Here is a 16,626-nt window from a genome sequence, read left to right as displayed (position 1 = left end):
GAGAACCCTCATTCAAACAGCCATTAAAAACCTCCGCAAGGTAGGGAGCCAGGATCGTTTTAAAACATTTATAGAACTCGGCTGTCAAACCATCTGGCCCTGGAGTTTTCTTGATGGCTAGTTTATCAATAGCCTGGATTACCTCATCTGCAGTGATTTCATCTGTCAAATTCATCAAAGGAACATTACTTTCCAGTCCTGGTGTAGAGTCCAAAAAACCCAACATCCTTGTCCGATCAAGGTTCCTTCCTCCCAGGAGATCGGCATAGTATGACCTGACAACCTCCAGGATCCCTGACCTAGACTTCATCAGAGAGCCCGTACTGTCCCTCAGGCCATTGACCGTCTTAACTGTTACGCTCTGTTTACAGTTCTGGTAAGGGTCAGGTGAATGGTTTTTACCGTAATCCCTCTCCTGAACCAAAGAGGCGTGACGGTCATATTGATGTCTCCTAAGGAGGAGCTTCACCTCAGAAATCCCCTCAGAATCTCCTCCATTTGAAACAAGGCGGTCAAGTTTCCTCCGCAAACGCTGTTAGGTGATATACTTATCTTGCTGCTTCTTTCTTCCTATGGCCTTGAAAAGCCCAATAGTCTGCTGTTTAACAAGCTCCCACCATTCTGACTTGCTGTTGCAAAAGTCTAGGATCGTTACCTGTGCTTGAAAAAAAATCCTCAAAGGATTGTCTAATGCCCCATACACACGGTCGGATTTTCCGATGGAAAATGTCTGATCGGAGCGTGTTGTCGGAAATTCCGATCGTGTGTGGGCTCTATCGGACATTTTCCATCGGATTTTCCGACACACAAAGTTTGAGAGCAGGCTATAAAATTTTCCGACAACAAAATTCGTTGTTGGAAATTCCGATCGTGTGTACACAAATCCGACGGACAAACTGCCACGCATGCTCAGAATAAATAAAGAGATGAAAGCTATTGGCCACTGCCCCGTTTATAGTCCCGACGTACGTGTTTTACGTCACCGCGTTCAGAACGATCGGATTTTCCGACAACTTTGTGTGACCGTGTGTATGCAAGACAAGTTTGAGCCAACATCCGTCGGAAAAAATCCTAGGATTTTGTTGTCGGAATGTCCGAACAAAGTCCGACCGTGTGTACGGGGCATTACTCTCTCATCTTCCAGGAGGGCCGAATTCAATCTCCAGATACCCCTCCCCCTAGGTGGCATGTCTGGGGCATTCAGAGTCACAGATAGAATACAGTGATCAGAAAACTCCACTGCCCGACACACAGGTGCCGAAAAAGCGGAGTCTCCCTTTAAAAAAAACTATCTATCCTACTCTGACTACTACCTCACTGAAAAGTGAACCCCGTGCTGTCTAGGAAAGCGCTTAATGTGCGCATCTACCAGACCTGCTTCCCTAACTATCGCATTAAGAAACAGGGTGTCATAGCCCAGCTTATCTCTGAAACCTCTCCTGTCTTTAGACCTAGTAATGGTGTTGAAATCACCTCCAAAGATAACCTGCTGGGCCGTAAAAAGAAAAGGCTTAATCTTTGTAAAGAGGCACTTCCTGTCCCACTTCGTCTGGGGACCATAGGTGTTAATCAGGCACAAGTCCTGCCCCTTCACAGAGACGTCTAAGACCATGCATCTCCCTATCTCTACCTCAATTATCCGCCGGCACGTTACCATACCAGAAAAAAGGACTGCAACTCCGCTGTAAGGCTCGGCCGCAAGAGACCAAAATGAGGGACCACGTCTCCACTCCTTTGCCAGATGTATATCGGCCAGACTACTCAGATGGGTTCTTGCAAAAACAAAATGTCAGCATCAAACTCGCTGAGCAAAAATAAGGCCATATGACGAGCACTTACTGATCTTAAGCTGGCAACATTAATGGTTGCCACTTTTAACGGAGTGGGAACTGCCATTAGGGTAGTTGAGGCAGCCGTTTCTTAGCCTGACTACTCCCTCTCCCTGGAGAACCAGCATGCTTCGTTGCACCCTGGCACTCATCCTCCATAGAGGATGCCGAACTCAATGAGTCCCATTCATCCTCATCATCTGAAAGGCAAAACTTTAGGATTTAAGGTAACTGAACTCCCTTTTTTCTTTCTTTTGCCCCTCCTCCTCCTATCCTCCAACCACTCCATATCATCCTTAGACAAATCAGACTCAACAGCTTCCCCACCCCTATCCTCCCCTTCACCCCCCTTCCCCCCCCTCCCCCTTCCCTTATCTACCACCAGGCCAGCCTCTCCACCATCCTCCCACTCCTCTGCACCCCACGATCCTCAATAGAAACCCTGCAGCGTCGGGGGAGGGGGGTTGGCACCACACCTGACGCACCTGCCTCAGCACCTCTTGCTGCCTCTGCAATTTTAGAAGACACAGACACAGAAGGATTGGACACATTTTTGGCAACTGATACCTTACCTACAGAAGACACGGGCACACTAGGTAAACGCACAGACTGGGGAGACACAGACACATTATGTAATGGCACAGACTGGGGCATCACAGACTGGGGAGACACATTAGGTATTGGCACAGACTCAGATGGACTCACAGGCACCCCAGCTGCTGAGCTCCGAGCATCCTCCATGTCCATGCGGAAGAACTCTCTCATAAGCTCAGGATTGTTGTGCATTTCCTCAGGACACTGACTGTAAGGATGTCCCACCGCATTGCACAGATTACACCTGATGATATTACAATCCTTCGCCAAATGTCCTATACCCTGACACAGAGAGCACTTCATCACTGGACAGGAGGATGCAAGATGCCCTTTATCACCACACTTATTGCAGAGCTTTGGCTGGCCTGGATAGAAGATGGTCAGCCTGTCCCTCCCCAGGAAAGCTGAGGATGGCAGATGCTGGACGACATTGTCAACAACCTTTAATTTTAGCTGCACAGACCATCCCCCCGTCCATATTCCCCGATCATCTACAATCTTTTTTAGGGGGCTCAGGACGTCTCCTTACCTCCTCAACCATACAGATAAATCCCCTTGTGGTATGGATTAATTGCAGACCAAAATTGTGACCATTTTAATGAGGGGCTGGCGTGAAACAAGCTTTGGGATGAGCCCTTTCCAATCCGGCAGGCCCCTACACACGTGTTCATACTTCTCCCAAAATATGTCCAAAGACTCCGGACGGATAAAGGACAAATCATATTCATAGGAACCTGCCGGACTGATCAGGGCAAAGATATCTGTGGGTGTAAACCCCATCTGCAGAATCTTATCCACCACTGTCCTCCTATGTGGGGGGATTCCACCGCCTTCCCATTTTAACTGCACAACATTCCTCCTTTTAAACAGGGAGGAAAATAAAATATTTTCATGCTCCTTCCCTGCTTGCTGTCCCCTCCCAGATCCTGTAGCAGCAACACCAGCATACGTTTTTCTTACACCAGCAGCATTTGCAGTCTTGTCCTTAGACACAATCAAACCTGCTGGCAGAGAGTCTGAATAAGCTGGGATAGCAGTCTTCTGATTAGCAGAGCCAGGACCCTCCCCCTCCCCCGAACACATGGTTTCTTTCCTTGAATCAATCACAGTCATGGCTGCTGCAGACTCCTGGAAAGTTGTAGCACTACTGCACCCAGCATCTCCTCCACCATTCACAGGAACAGCCGCTGTGCCTGGTCCAGGCAAAATCTCTGTATTGTCCATGGACCTCTCTGCAGACTGAAGCTGACAGTTATTAGCAGATGTTATTGCATGTTGTACATTGTCTATGGGTCTGGGCTGACTGCCTGCAGCACTACAACCCTCAGCAATCACATTGTCATTAAAGTTCACACCATCATCCTGCACACACACTGTACCTGCACCTTGTCTCTCCACAGGTCTTTCTTCCACAGGGCTAGGAACGGCGTCCATCTTTTCCTCACCATCCTTAGAAGCCACACCTGGAGGGGATTCAAGTTTATTGATGAAATCCAGCATGCCAGAACCTTCGACCTCCTGCTCAGGTGTTCCACATTGCTGGGGAGTGAAGGGGACAGAGGCCTCCACCATTGAGGGCTCAGCAGATGTCTGAGGTGTTGAAGAGCTGGGCTTATCCTCCGGGCCCACTTTCTCACTCTCTGCTGTCTGTACCTGCATCTCCTCACTGGTCTCCTCACCCTCCATGCAGGAAGCGGCTCCTCTTCTCATTTGGCTGAATCTTTCTTCATTCTTATATTTTTCTTTAAATGCTCCACTATTCTCCTTCAGAGAACTCACCAGTTCTTTCTGCTTCCGCAGAGCTTGTTCCAGGTCTTTCAGCTCAGGCCTCAGAGCCGGTCTTTTCTTGCTGAACACTTTGGCACAAATCTGCTTTTTCTTTTTAAATTCATTTTTCAAAGCTACCAACTTCTCCTCTTCCTTCTCAATCCGCTTCAGCGTTTCAATAACCCTCCGTCTAAAGGCAGACAGGGACTCATCTTTCCTTGGGCCAGGCCCAGTGTCGTCCACAGGCTGAGGCCTATCCAGGGGGCCTCCACCAGGATCCTCCCCAGGATCCTGCATCACTCCTGGGGCAGAGGAGCAACTCTAGCCCCTGGTCTCTGGAAGCACAGGAGCAAAGGAACTAGCAACCTCACACCTCACTTTCAAGGAGCGGAATGGCAGTTTCCCACCATCCCTGTGCTGAGTTCCCAGGTCTGAGTGTACACCCACTGTGCCCATTATGAGGGGTTCCCACCATCCCTGTGCTGTGCTGACTTCCTGGGTTTTTAACTTTTAGGTTCGTTAACTTTTCGTAACAATTATGAATTTTCGTTATGATGAATTTATCATTATAAGGGGCTCCCACCATCCCTGTGCTGTGCTGACTTCCTGGGTTTTTAACTTTTAGGTTTGTTAACTTTTTGTAACAATTACGAATGTTCGTTATGAATTTGGATCTGAAATTCGTAAATGAAATTTCTTATTTCATACAGAATGTGTATGCATAAAAATTCGGATTTCGGATTTGTATGAATGTACGAATTTTCGATTCGTACGAAACTAATCGCACATGTCTATCCAATACAAATTGTATGAAACTATATCCTGTTTACACCTGAAACGGGACTTTATATATACGAAGCTGCATTCCAGAACAAAAGATATTGTTTTAACTTTAAGTTTTCTTAATCAATAATCTTAAACTAAAAAATATAGATTATATTAACAAATAAATTTACCAATAAATATATAGCTTTTATAAAATGTCATTCAAGATTTTGGTGGATATATCACATTTATTAAGACTGTATTTATATTTAGAATTCATTTAGTATCAAAATGACATTTTTATATGTTCATCAATAGTGGCTACAGTCATATTAATTTAAATTGTATTTGAATTTAGAAAGGACTTTTTTATCCACAATACAAGATGCTATTTTAAGGTTTTTCTTAGTGGTCAAATTCACGTGAATTTAAGTTGTATTTGGAAATAATATAATCTAATTGAAATGAAATAACCTAGTTGACCAGTCCCTTTTGCTCAATGAAATCAACCCCACAGAGTGATTATGAATTGCTGACACCATCATGTTTGAACGAGAACATTTGGGGGGGCGCATGCGTGGCAGCGTCCAAGATGGCCGCTTAGTCCGGGAGCTCCGCCTCTCCGACCTAACGCCAGCCACAGCAGCGGTGTAAGCCCTTGTTTCGGCCCAACACCCGTACCAGCGAATAGGGGACACCTCAAGCCACGAACCGATGACTCTCAATCCCACCCGGAGGAACCTCACAGCCGCGCTGAACGACTCCTCGGAGCGGTCCGGTCCTTCCAAGATGGCGGCCGTCAACTCACGAGGCCTGCCCTGCCTGACAGAATCAATTGCTGACCAGGATCAAGGGGCCCTCCCATCACCACAATCCTCGGATGCAACAGTGAGTTCACTCCCGGGGTTCCCCTCACCAGCATCCACTGACTCTCTGCTAAAGAGGTCATTTGGAGGGGCAGCTCTCACCCCTCAGCAGGATCTGCTTTACAGCCCGGACCCATGGGAGGCACAGGCCAGGGATCTCCCCCCCTCTCCTACTGATTTTCCCTCCATGATGGCTGCTTTCTCTCAGATGCTCTCAAAAGGCCTATCTCACACAGCTGCACAGATCACTGCCTCTATACACGCAGATATGCAGCAGATTGGAGCCAGAATTGAAGTGATCGAGCAAAAATCTGACCAGGCTATCCTGAGAATTAACCAAAATACTTCCAGGATCCAGGATCTCCAGGACCAACTGGAATCTGCTACCTCCAAAATAGATGACCTCGAGAACAGGTCGTGACGTTACAACTTCCGCATTAGGGGGCTCCCTGAAACCGTCAAAGACACCCACACGGCTGTTCAGGACTTCATCAAAAGTTTAATCCCTACCATCCCAGCCCACCGTCTGGAGCTTGACAGAGCCCACAGGGCGCTACAACCACCGCGTTCTGGTGGGGTAGGGAAGGGTCCCTCGCTGGTCCGTTGGGTTTTGGGTTACGACTTTAAGATGCACTATCTAATGCTTTGTTTCTCTACCCCCCTCTTCCTCTCTTCTTTCTCACTTCTCTTTACTCCTCTCTTTCCTTTCCTCTCCCCCACCCCTCCCCCTCCTCTTCAGCTACAGGTACTCGCTGGATCTCCCGTCTGCTGTAGCACAGTTCGAATTCTCAATGCCACTGGGGTCGTCCCCTATCTGCCAGGGACAACTGCGACGTCAGGTAAGACTTACAAACACATAGCCCCGCACTTATTTCTCCCCCATGACTGACTCCACGCCGACAACAGGCACACTTAAGATTTTCTCACATAACGTACAGGGCCTTAACTCCCCTGTGAAGAGACGCAAGATACTGCAACAGTTTCACACCCTGAAGGCTGATGTAGTAATGCTTCAGGAGACTCATTTCCCCACTTCCTATCAGCCCAAATTCCTTCACAAGAACTTCATGAATTTTCACCTAGCCAATGCGGACAACAAAACGAGAGGAGTGGCGGTCTGCTTCTCAAACAAAACTCACTTTGCACATGCACATACCATCAAAGATCCAGAGAGAAGATACATTCTAGTGACAGGAACGAATAATGGTGAGGCCTACACGTTTGTCTCATACTACACTCCGAACAAACATCAGGACCTTTTTTTCTATTCCACACTGAAGGTACTAAAGCCGCACTTCATTGGCACAGTTATAATGGGGGGAGACTCCAATACCCCGTTTGACTTCTCCTCAGACAAATCCAACCCCCTGAGGCCCAAACCTAAATGGCCCCCTAAGTGTAGTCTTTGGGTGGCGCAGACAGTTCAATCTTTTGGCCTGGTTGATATCTGGAGGGAAATGAATCCCCAAACCAGAGACTACACGCACTACTCGGTCCCCCACCAAACCTTCTCTAGGATTGACCACATATTTGTCCCACCACATGTAATCCTGAGAGTAATTGCCTCCAAAATATATGACACACCACTATCCGACCACTCGATAATGTCACTATCATTAAGAGGAGGGTTGGGAATTAAGGGGCCCTTTAAATGGCGCCTCAATGAAACTCTCTTGAGCAATCCAACCCATTGCACGATTATAGACAAGGCTTTATCCGACTACTTTAGTGAGAACGACACGGGGTCGGTTTCGCCAGGTTGTCTGTGGGCGGCACACAAAGCGATACTGAGGGGCAGGCTATTACAACTCTCCTCGCAACTTAAGAAGGAGAGAAGGACAGAAGTTTCGCGACTCACAGCAAACTTCAGCCTATTAAGTAAAAGTCATAAACAACACCCCACGCCGGATAGCCTGGCCAAACTGGACTCAGCTCGAGTGCAACTCAACCTCTCTCTCACTACTTCCGCGGAGAAACACTTGCGGTGGTCAGGCGCTCATTTCTATTACCAATCTGATAGGATAGGCTCTAAGTTGGCAACTAAACTTAGCCCTAGGATCCGTACCTCGGTATTCCCCAAAATTCGAGCCCCGTCGGGCAATTTGACGCAAAATCCAGAACTTATTATGAATTCATTTCATAATTTTTACTCACGCCTTTACGAGAAACTGCAGTGCGCGCATCACAAGACCAGGGAACTGTTTCTCTAGGACATTAACCTGCCTCACCTGCAGCAAACGCACCGTGATCTGCTTGACGCCCCCTTCTCCTCAGAGGAAATATTAGATGTCATTAAATCCTTGAAAACGAACTCTGCCCCGGGTCCGGACAGTTTCTCGGTATGTTATTACAAGAAGTTTGGCCCTCGCCTGGCCCCTTACATGGCTCAGTTCTTCAACTCCCTCCGGGATGGAGCTCCTCTCCCTAGTGACTTAAACTCGGCTTTTATCTCGGTCATTCCTAAACAGGGTAAAGACCCTAGCGAGGTGGGAAGCTACCGCCCTATTTCGTTAATCAATAACGATCTCAAAATAATGACTAAAATACTAGCAAACAGGATGTCTGACTTTATAGCGAATTATATACATAGGGACCAAGTGGGCTTCATCCCGGGGAGACAGGGCCCGGATCAGGTTCGCAGAGCTATTGATTTGATTTCCCTTCTGCAGACCCAGTGGGATGGTGGTCCTGCTCAAGGGGGCTTTCTGTTGTCACTGGATCTGCAGAAGGCCTTTGACTCCGTGTCGTGGCCCTACCTTTTTGACATTCTTGAACGCTGGGGGTTTGGCAGGGGATTCCGCTCAATAATCCACACTCTGTATTCCTCACCCTCAGCTCAGGTGCGACTAATGGGTCACTACTCGGATCCCTTCGATATTCGCAGGGGAACTAGACAGGGTTGCCCTCTTTCACCCTTGATCTTCGCTATAGCGATCGAGACTCTGGCTATTGTCATTAGATCGAACAAGAACATCAAGGGAGTGCAATGCGGTCCTGACATTCACAAATGTGCCTTATTTGCTGACGACATGCTATTATTCCTCACAGCTCCTCTCATAACCACACCAAATGTCTTCAGACTTCTTAGAGACTTCAGCGCTATCTCCGGTCTTCAGGTGAACGTGTCTAAATCTGTGGCCCTCAATGTTTCAGTCCCGGCGCCTCTAATAAACCAACTCCAACAACACTTTCCCTTCACGTGGGCGGATAACTCAATCCCCTATTTAGGTATCAAACTGACGAGAAATATCGGAGACTTATACATCGCCAACTACCCCCCCATGTTCCGCTCTCTAGAACTAGATCTCCAGAAATGGTTGCGGGAGGGCTTGTCATGGTTGGGTAGACTCAACGCAGTCAAAATTAATCTCCTGCCACGACTTTTATACCTATTCCGCTCACTACATATTCCGATTAAAAAATCTATCCTGTCTAAATTTCAATCCAGGGTGATCAGATTTGTCTGGGGGGACAGAGGTCACCGTTTTGCCAAAGAAATTTTGTTCAGGCTTAGGTCTCAAGGAGGCCTGGGTCTACCAAATTTTTGGCTTTACTACCAGGCAGCACAGCTAACACAGTTCTCCGCCATCTATAACAAGATTTGCAGGCCCGATTAGATTTCCCTTGAGAGACAAGCCGTACCACACTTCACACTCGACTTCTTAACATGGAGACCCCCCAAACATAGACCGGCAGTCTTAGCCCCCACCTTGTCTCACTCCTTAGTTCTCTGTGACCAATTACACAAAAACACCAACTTGATATCGCTCTTAAGGCCCCTCTCGCACTTGTTCCACAACCCTGACTTTCCACCTGGGATGAACATACATGCGTTTCACTGGTGGCTGAACAAAGGCCTTTTCCGGATTGGCCATTTCTTTACTCTAATGGCCCCATTTCGTTGGGCCACTGTTTGAGTACACTGGAAATGCCTACCTCGGAAACGTTCCGATTATCGCAAATTCGACACTTCCTCCATTCTCTCTATACTGACAAGTCGAACACTCCCAAGGCTACGATGTACGAGCTATGGTGCTCCTCGACATGTCCCCAAAAAGGTGGGATATCCATTATTTACGCTTCCCTGGCAGATAGGACGGACACCCCGGCTTACGCTCGATCTTGGGAATCGAACCTGGACATCCAGTGGGACCCTACTAAATGGTTCCAAACCTTCAGCAGATCATCTAAAGGTATCTTAAATATTGCTTTGATAGAGGCCAACATTAAAGTTTTTACTAAATGGTACTATGTCCCAGCAAGGCTCTCGAGGATATTCCCAGACTCCTCTCCCCTATGTTATAGAGGGTGTGGTCATATGGGCACCATGCATCATATTTGGTGGACTTGCCCTCGCATACGGAGTTTCTGGAATAAATTCCTCCATATTCTACCGAGAGTCTCTGGGATAGATGTTCCACAAGATCCCACATACATCCTACTAAACTGCAATCTACACAACACGCCTAAAACTACACAACGACTTATCTTTTTTATGTGTTTGGGAGCCAAAGTTAACCTAGCGAAAGCCTGGAAAACCCCATCGGTATCTATTTTGGCCACCAAACGGAAGATTTCTTGGATAATGTCACAGGAACAGATGGTGGCTAAACTGCTTGACACGGTCCCACGCTTTGAAGCGATCTGGGAACCTTGGGCTAGGTATGTCGGTATCTCTCTTTACCCGGGTCAATCGATCCCTTAGGGGAGAGTCCAGCGAGACTACCATCCTTCTTCATATACCCTACCCCACCTCCTTCCCTCTGTCCTTCATCTTGCCTACTCCCTCTTCCTCATCTCTCCTCTACCCTTTCTCTATTTCTTTTCTGTTCTCATCTTCCTTCAATTCTCTAACAGCAGATAACGGCTTTACAAGGCCAAAACCTGTCCATTAGCCCTCATAGATTGACCTCATATACTCATTTGGTGTTCCAGCATGGGAGGCAGCCAGTTAATCTCAGGTATACTCCCTAGTCAACGTGACCGGGGGCTCCGCCCGGGGGATGGCGTCGCTGGGGTTCCGTCCCGGTGGGGCTCCTCCCCGGGGGAGCTGATGGACGATAGGGGGGTATCTCTTCTGGGAGGGATCCTGGAGCTCTCGCACTCCACAGTGTGTCCCCATTGGGGTGGAGTGATGACCTTGGGGTCCTCCTCGGGGGGAACCTCTTGGCTGTAATGCGTATCAGATTATCCGTCTTCCATGCGGGACTTAATGCCTTACTGTTATATCTGTAATCATACCAGGAATTTCGTTATACTGCAATTACATCACCCTTGTAAGTGATATGTTTTTCATTCATTGTATTTTCCTCTTTTGGCTGCCTTAGTCATTGAGGAGTTTCATATTGTATGTTCTGTCATTAATATTTCTCCTTTGAAAAACACAATAAAAATATTGAACCAGAACGAGAACATTTGTAAATTCTGACGCTGCCTGCCACCAGATGGGGATGTCACTTGCCACGCTGCCTGCCACCAGATGGGGAAGTCACTTGCCACGCTGCCTGCCACCAGATGGGGATGTCACTTGCCACGCTGCCTGCCACCAGATGGGGAAGTCACTTGCCACGCTGCCTGCCACCAGATGGAGATGTCACTTGCCACTATGCCTGCCACCAGATGGGGATGTCACTTGCCACGCTGCCTGCCACCAGATAGGGAAGTCACTTGCCACGCTGCCTGCCACCAGATGGGGAAGTCACTTGCCACGCTGCCTGCCACCAGATGGGGATGTCACTTGCCACGCTGCCTGCCACCAGATGGGGAAGTCACTTGCCACGCTGCCTGCCACCAGATGGGGATGTCACTTGCCACTATGCCTGCCACCAGATGGGGATGTAACTTGCCACGCTGCCTGCCACCAGATGGGGAAGTCACTTGCCACGCTGCCTGCCACCAGATGGGGAAGTCACTTGCCACGCTGCCTGCCACCAGATAGGGATGTCACCTGCCACGCTGCCTGCCACCAGATGGGGAAGTCACTTGCCATGCTGCCTGCCACCAGATGGGGATGTCACTTGCCACGCTGCCTGCCACCAGATGGGGATGTCACTTGCCACGCTGCCTGCCACCAGATGGGGAAGTCACTTGCCACGCTGCCTGCCACCAGATGGGAAAGTCACTTGCCACGCTGCCTGCCACCAGATGGGGATGTCACTTGCCACGCTGCCTGCCACCAGATGGGAATGTCACTTGGCACGCTGCCTGCCACCAGATGGGGAAGTCACTTGCCACGCTGCCTGCCACCAGATGGAGATGTCACTTGCCACGCTGCCTGCCACCAGATGGGGAAGTCACTTGCCACGCTGCCTGCCACCAGATGGAGATGTCACTTGCCACTATGCCTGCCACCAGATGGGGATGTCACTTGCCACGCCGCCTGCCACCGGATGGGGAAGTCACTTGCCACGCCGCCTGCCACCAGATGGGGAAGTCACTTGCCACGCTGCCTGCCACCAGATGGGGATGTCACTTGCCACGCTGCCTGCCACCAGATGGGGAAGTCACTTGCCACGCTGCCTGCCAATAGATGGGGATGTCACTGGCCACTATGCCTGCCACCAGATGGGGATGTCACTTGCCACGCTGCCTGCCACCAGATGGGGAAGTCACTTGCCACGCTGCCTGCCACCAGATGGGGAAGTCACTTGCCACGCTGCCTGCCACCAGATGGGGATGTCACTTGCCACGCTGCCTGCCACCAGATGGGGAAGTCACTTGCCACGCTGCCTGCCACCAGATGGGGATGTCACTTGCCACGCTGCCTGCCACCAGATGGGGAAGTCACTTGCCACGCTGCCTGCCACCAGATGGGGATGTCACTTGCCACGCTGCCTGCCACCAGATGGGGAAGTCACTTGCCACGCTGCCTGCCACCAGATGGAGATGTCACTTGCCACTATGCCTGCCACCAGATGGGGATGTCACTTGCCACGCTGCCTGACACCAGATGGGGAAGTCACTTGCCACGCCGCCTGCCACCAGATGGGGAAGTCACTTGCCACGCTGCCTGCCACCAGATGGGGAAGTCACTTTCCACGCTGCCTGCCACCAGATGGGGAAGTCACTTGCCACGCTGCCTGCCAATAGATGGGGATGTCACTTGCCACTATGCCTGCCACCAGATGGGGATGTCACTTGCCACGCTGCCTGCCACCAGATGGGGAAGTCACTTGCCACGCTGCCTGCCACCAGCTGGGGATGTCACTTGCCACGCTGCCTGCCACCAGCTGGGGATGTCACTTGCCACGCTGCCTGCCACCAGATGGGGATGTCACTTGCAACGCTGCCTGCCACCAGATAGGGGAGGTCACTTGCCACTATGCCTGCCATCAGATGTGGATGTCACTTGCCACGCTGCCTGCCACCAGCTGTGGATGTCACTTGCCATGCTGCCTGCCACCAACTGTGGATGTCACTTGCCACGCTGCCTGCCACCAGATAGGGATGTCACTTGCCACACTGCCTGCCACCAGCTGGGGATCTCATTTGCCATGCTGCCTGAAATCAGATGGAGGAACAGCGGTGCGGGCAATGAGAGATGTTATCTCTCTCCCCCGCCGCCGCATCGCTGACATTACTACCTACGATTTTTTTAAAAATGGCGCCTGCCACCAGATGGGGAAGTCACTTGCCACGCTGCCTGCCACCAGATGGGGAAGTCACTTTCCACGCTGCCTGCCACCAGATGGGGAAGTCACTTGCCACGCTGCCTGCCAATAGATGGGGATGTCACTTGCCACTATGCCTGCCACCAGATGGGGATGTCACTTGCCACGCTGCCTGCCACCAGATGGGGAAGTCACTTGCCACGCTGCCTGCCACCAGATGGGGAAGTCACTTGCCACGCTGCCTGCCACCAGATGGGGATGTCACTTGCCACGCTGCCTGCCACAAGATGGGGAAGTCACTTGCCATGCTGCCTGCCACCAGATGGGGATGTCACTTGCCATGCTGCCTGCCACCAGATAGGGAAGTCACTTGCCACGCTGCCTGCCACCAGATAGGGAAGTCACTTGCCACGCTGCCTGCCACCAGCTGGGGATGTCACTTGCCACGCTGCCTGCCACCAGCTGGGGATGTCACTTGCCACGCTGCCTGCCACCAGATGGGGATGTCACTTGCCACGCTGCCTGCCACCAGATAGGGGAGGTCACTGCCACTATGCCTGCCACCAGATAGGGGAGGTCACTTGCCACTATGCCTGCCACCAGATGGGGAAGTCACTTGCCACGCTGCCTGCCACCAGATGGGGATGTCACTTGCCACGCTGCCTGCCACAAGATGGGGAAGTCACTTGCCATGCTGCCTGCCACCAGATAGGGAAGTCACTTGCCACGCTGCCTGCCACCAGCTGGGGATGTCACTTGCCACGCTGCCTGCCACCAGCTGGGGATGTCACTTGCCACGCTGCCTGCCACCAGTGGGGATGTCACTTTCCACGCTGCCTGCCACCAGATAGGGGAGGTCACTTGCCACTATGCCTGCCATCAGATGTGGATGTCACTTGCCACGCTGCCTGCCACCAGCTGTGGATGTCACTTGCCATGCTGCCTGCCACCAACTGTGGATGTCACTTGCCACGCTGCCTGCCACCAGATAGGGATGTCACTTGCCACACTGCCTGCCACCAGCTGGGGATCTCATTTGCCATGCTGCCTGAAATCAGATGGAGGAACAGCGGTGCGGGCAATGAGAGATGTCATCTCTCTCCCCCGCCGCCGCATCGCTGACATTACTACCTACGATTTTTTTAAAAATGGCGCCGGGCGGCGCAATCACGCTACTGCGCATGCGCCACCCAGCCGAGCGCGTACGAGCTTTCCCGAGCTCGGCCGGCTTCGGAACGGCGCATGCGCAGTTGCGTGGTCGGCTCGCAGCCATCTTTTCTACGGGCATCGGTGCCAGTACCCCTAATAGGCTTTAATGAGCTGCCCGAAAGGGAGGGCAGCCATGAAGTCACCGCAGAAGCGGCGCAGCCCCTGCACCACTGCCGCCCCGAGGCCTGGCCTCGGTGGCATTGTGACAAATCCTGCCCTGGGTTCCCACCATCCCTGTGCTGTGCCGACTTCCTGGGGTTTTAACTTTTAGGTTCATTAACTTTTCGTAACAATTATAAATTTTCGCTATGATGAATATCATTATGAGGGGCTCCCACCATCCCTGTGCTGTGCTGACTTCCTGGGTTTTTAACTTTTAGGTTCGTTAACTTTTCGTAACAATTACGAATGTTCGTTATGAATTTGGATCCGAAATTCGTAAATGAAATTTTGTATTTCGTATAGAATTTGTATGCATAAAAATTCATATTTCGGATTCGTACGGATGTACCAATTTCCGGAAATTCGTACGAATTTTCAATTCGTACGAAACTAATCACACATGTCTAGTTAACAAAGCACCCCAGTCAAAGTGGTTACTGCACACATCAAAACCTCTATATTTTGGTGGCTTTTCACAATGAAACACACTATAAATAGAATCCTTGAGATTTTTCCCTTGTATCATGTAGGTATGAAACATCCCCCTTAAAGCCGACACCACCAACATCGCCAGCCCATCTAGCATTGGCCCTGAGACAGCAGGAAGTCCTTCTCTTCCTCCTGCTGCTGTGCCTTTAATACACCACATAGTGTGTGCTACTCCAAGAACACCACAGGGATACTTTTGGTAATTTCACCTTCACTGTGGCTCACCGTTCTGACTGCCTTTTCAAATGTTGACAAGGTGTTGTTAAGTCTTGAATCAGGAGCTCGACATGGGTGATTGTCTGGTGGTGCTGAGGCTGTCATTGCAGCATAACCAATATGAAGTCCTGGCTTGTGAGTGTATCACATATCAAGCAGTTGGCAGGTAGCTTGTATTGGTGCTGAATTTTGGCCAAGCAAGCATTCAGTTTCTAAACGTAAAGTGACCGCACACTCTTGTGACTTGTTGTAGGACATCCTGAAATCCAGGGTGCCTAACCAGGAACCACTAAATCACCTTGTTCCGGACATGTGCCAGGCAAGATACACATGTGTACAGCTTCTCATCCAAAGGGCAACTAGCAGGAGGGTGCTATTATTACACATGACCTGGCATAGCTGGTATGAGGTCAGTCACCTCTCGGCCTACCTCTTGAGCTTCCAGAGTCTCTGATTAATAGGGGCCCTGTGCCCCAGGCTGACTAGCTGCAAAACAGCATAGCAGCAATTTGCCTGGGGCATTGCAATGCTTCTCAGCCTTTTTGGCTAAGATCAAGTGTACTATCTGTTCTTATCAGTGTCCAGTAGGTGTGCTCCACCATCATTCCATCCCTATGGATGGCTTTAGAGTATCCCTGCTGGTATGAGGAGTGTCCTGAGGGAATTCCCTAGGGAATAGAAATCAGAGCATCCCCAGTAGTGGAGACCAGGAGTAATTACATGGTGGATGATTACGAGGAGCCCAGTGCCTCCAGATTTGAGCAGTGCTACCTGGTTTGACCAGGGCCTGGGAAAGCAGAGGGCCTGTAGTATCACTTTGGATGTGGGATCCCATAATGAGAAAGGGCACTCCTCCACAACACTAATGCATATTGCACCATACCACATGGGCTAGGCCTTTTGGCTGAGACCAGGGGAAAAATAATGTCCAAGCCGCAAGGCCTAGTCATTGTCTAGCACATCAGCCCTTTTATTTGATTTTTTTATTTACGCCTGTCACTTTTTGTGTGTCACTTTCCTTTAGGATTGTAGGGTGTAGTTCTTCAGGTCTACCCTGAAGTCTAGGGGGAGGATGTAAGACCATCAGGTTTCTTCCTCTCCTGACTTGGTCTCTCTTCA

At 50.2% G+C, this 16,626-nt stretch overlaps 1 pseudogene; it reads left to right on the top strand.

The window, feature by feature from the left end:
• Positions 1-16,032: 16,032 nt before the first annotated feature.
• Positions 16,033-16,203, top strand: LOC141141959 (U2 spliceosomal RNA; annotated as a pseudogene).
• The last annotated feature ends 423 nt before the right edge of the window (positions 16,204-16,626 follow it).

Source organism: Aquarana catesbeiana, linkage group LG04 (assembly GCF_042186555.1).
Source record: "Aquarana catesbeiana isolate 2022-GZ linkage group LG04, ASM4218655v1, whole genome shotgun sequence".
NCBI lineage: Eukaryota > Metazoa > Chordata > Amphibia > Anura > Ranidae > Aquarana > Aquarana catesbeiana.
This window is presented reverse-complemented; position numbering and strand designations above follow the sequence as displayed.